Source organism: Micrasema longulum, unplaced genomic scaffold (assembly GCF_059751315.1).
Source record: "Micrasema longulum isolate JH-2025_06_02 unplaced genomic scaffold, ASM5975131v1 h1tg000920l, whole genome shotgun sequence".
Lineage (NCBI taxonomy): Eukaryota > Metazoa > Arthropoda > Insecta > Trichoptera > Brachycentridae > Micrasema > Micrasema longulum.
Genome location: NW_028278111.1, coordinates 160,075 through 163,942, shown reverse-complemented (window position 1 = coordinate 163,942; position 3,868 = coordinate 160,075). Strand labels below are relative to the sequence as shown.

General features: G+C 33.2%; 1 long non-coding RNA gene across 1 annotated transcript; it reads right to left on the bottom strand.

Moving 5' to 3' along the window:
* Window positions 1-278: 278 nt before the first annotated feature.
* Window positions 279-1,946, bottom strand: LOC148278172 (uncharacterized). The gene is made up of 2 exons (XR_015823256.1): window positions 1,517-1,946; window positions 279-1,329 (listed from the first exon to the last, which is right to left on the bottom strand). It is a non-coding gene; the product is annotated as an uncharacterized LOC148278172 (long non-coding RNA).
* Window positions 1,947-3,868: the final 1,922 nt, after the last annotated feature.

The window sequence follows — 3,868 nt, the reverse complement described above, 5'->3', positions numbered from 1 at the left end:
ATCGATGCATGCGTGCATTGCCAACATTTTAAATTCCCTTATCCGACTGATTGCACGTTCAACGTTGATTCGTAACGCAGCCACCCTTTTAGCCTCCTTGACCTTGTCACAAGATAGAGGAATGTCCGCGCTCACACTTGGTGGACGAATTAACTTGCATTGTTTTAACTCGAGTAAATGAGCAATGTTTTTAAAACCTCGGTCTGCCATCACATCCATACCAGGTTTCAAATTATCTAAAAATCTGCAAACCTCGAAAATCTTTGTGTCACTGGTTCGTCCACCATATCCTTTTGAAATAAAATTGATGTGTCCGCACGGTGTACAAGAGACAAGGTATTTGATGGTATTGCATTTTTTGTAATCTGACCATGTCGTGGCTTGTCTAATGGGGTTTGAAGGCTTATCGATTTGTATTTCCAAACAATCAATGATAGCTTGGACTTTACTGTATCTTGCAATAAAGGGCAAAGGCAAATGAAGCCGAACGGTATATTGGTCTGGCCAAAATATTAGCTCCTGCAGACAGATCGCTACTAGCTTTACCGTCTTCCTGAAGATCCTGCTTACAGTTGGTTCTGACAATCCAAATTGCATTCCAAGAATTGCATTTGATTCATCCAATCTGATTTTTTTAAATGTTATTAAAATATTCAGGCGCGAGTCACATACTTTTTTGCACAGAAGTGTTAAAATATATGCCATATCATCTGGTATGCCAAGACAAAGTCGATAATTTCTTTCAATACCCATTACAGTAGCCTGTCGTAAAATAACATTATATTTTTGAATTTCAAAAGCATCAGCATTATCGTCAGAAGTATCGTCATGAGGTACAAAGTCCTGGTCATCGGAAGTACTTTTCCATTCTAGTATTTCATCATCATTATCTGGCATAACTGAATCATAGCTTATGGTAAGATCTTTAGGTGTAGGAAAAATAATAGGAGATGTAGCTCTTGTCACCGTTAGAAACGTGGCGTCAGTTGATGTTCCCTTGCTGCGAACAATGACTTTATTTGACCTTAAACTTGCTTGAGTCATTTTACTAGCTTTTTCAACTGTGGGGGATGAAGAAGCGAATTCGAGTTCAACTGCCTCCGTTGCAACATTTATAGATGAAGATGTACAGGGTTGTTCTTCCTCCGGAACTTCAGACGTCATTGTTCTTTCAAGAGTTCCTAAATGGCTTCTTCTGTGTCCCGTTTGTCGTAAAAATTTGATGTTTTTCTTTTGACACTCGAAAATGTGTGGAACAACATTTTTTTTTAAGGACACCCTTCCTCCCATAAGCTTGAATCTGGTAAAATTATCAGCATCTTCTTCAAGCTGTGAAAATAACATTTAACATAATTAGAATACTTACATCACGAAATGGCTAACCATCAAAATAAGTTTATGCTTTTATTACAATATATTGTATTTATTTGACAAATAATATTTAATATGTACATATAATGTATTATCAATCAATAAATAGAAGTATAGAATGTGTAAAATATAAATTTGAACTTACGTTGAAATGATCCTCGCAACAGTAAATTCCGGATTTACAGCTGATTTTGTCAAACTGTCTCTTCATCGCCACAAACCATTTTTTTCTCAGTTTAGCATCTCGTGGAATAGTGACAAACTTCTTTCCCGGTGTTGTATGTGTCGTATTAACACATCTAGGAACTGAACAGTATTTGTACCCAGCCATCGTTCGATAATTGCAACACAATAAGCTTTAATGTTAATATCACGGCAATTAAAATAAAAACAACTCGACTAAACTCAACAACTCGCAAGCAATTAGTTCTGTTTTGACAGATACAGATTCGTACACGCGATAAATGACGTCACACAACAAAAATCGGCAAAAGTTGCCGTTTTAGCGCGAAATCAAATTTTTTAAATTTAAAACCGTAGTACTTTGCTTAAAAGTAAAAAAAAAAAAAAAAAAAGCGCACTCGTGTTTCTCTTTTTTTCCCCTCTTTTTTTTGAGATAAAAAAAAAAAATTCTGCATGGAGCCCATGAGGAAAAAAACAGAATCTCAAAACTCATTGTACAAGGGATTGAAGCTGTACAATGAGTTACCTGAAGAAATAAAGGAAATAGAAAAAAAATAAATATTTAAAATTAATTTGAAAAAATATGTAGGCAATTGAGAAATTTTGATAAAAAATTGTAATATTATTAAAAGTTTATATTAGTTCTTAAGATGTTATGAACTAACTTATAAAGCATAAATAAATAAATCTTCATTTCGGTAAAGGGAGATTTAAACTATGAGATAAAAAACGTGGAAACTTCTCCAGGTTTGTTTTTCGAAAATCTAGGAACCGCCCGATTTTATCACGACACGTGGAAATTATTTGTTTATATTGATATCCACCCGGTTCAAGAAAATTTATTCGTAATTGAAAATATTTTTGATAAGACTAAAATTATTTGTCAACATAACAAATTTTCTAAATACTGTAAACGAATGCCAAACCTTTTACTTCACAAAATTCCTCAGTTGAAAGAAACTTTTAAATTATTTTCAGAACTAGATAATGTTCAGGATAATCCTTCGAAACGCACGAAACATGGCTGGATAAACGCAATCGGAACAGGATTCAAATATTTATTTGGCACAGCTGATAACGATGATGTAACCTATTACGAAGATTCCATAGTAAAAATACTCGATGATGATAAAGATACCCTGCATCTTTTGAAAGAACGAGCGCAAGTTGTAAAATCTACAATCTCTGCATCCAATCACTCTATAATAGGGATAAATGCAAACGAAAAGTTGTTTATTGAAAATATCGAACGTTTCCACATTCCTATATGGAAAATATCTCGCAAGGACAGTTAACTTTAGAGGAAGAAAATGATATCATGGAACATATGATCACTATTTCAATCCTCATTTCAAATGTTGAGCAACAAATAACAACATTGATAGATTCGATATTGCTATCGCGAATGAAGATTTTCCATCCGGCAATTATTTCTCCTTCAAATCTAATCAAAGCTCTGCGACAATCTTTACCCTATCTTCCCACTGGAACCCATTATCTATTTTCACTAGAAATTAAGAATGTACCTAGTATTCTCTCATTAATAGAGTGAAATGTTTTATATTATAATAATAAGCTTATATTTAAACTCGACAATCCTCTAGTAAATGAACACGTTTTGAAATTGTGTCATGTAATTCCATTTCCGGTGAGACGAGCACTCGATTATATATTTATTCAACCTTCTCTTCTTAAATATTTGTTTATAACTGATATAAGTCATTTGTATACCGCATCTAATGACTTGAATAATTGTAAAAGCGTTGATCAAACCCAATATCTATGTAAGAAAATGAGTACACTATTTCTAACTTCAACTCATCCTAGTTGTGAAATAAATATGTTAGACTCCTTAAATATTCACGAAATTTCAAATTTATGTAATGTGAGAATATCACATAACAATTACGATATATACCAAAAGCTTGAGAAAACAAATACGTGGTTATATGTTTTATCCGAGCCTGAAATAACAAACTTAATATGTAATAATTCTAAAAAAGAAGGCATACTGTTAAACAATACTGGAATCATAACAATAAGGGATTATTGTTAACTGTGCACGTCAATCTCTCGATTGATTCCGACTCAGTCGTTTTCCAGTTCAGTTGAACATTTGTTACCCGAAATTGACATTTTAAAGGACGATTGCTGCAAATCAAGGACTAATGATACCCAGCAATTTGTCGTTTTACCACCCTTACATTTGACTAATATTAATTTTGATGAATTGCAACATTCTTCTGATGGGCTAGGTAAGGTCGAAGAAAATATTAATAATGTTTTGAATCACCCTATAATTAAGAAAAATCAC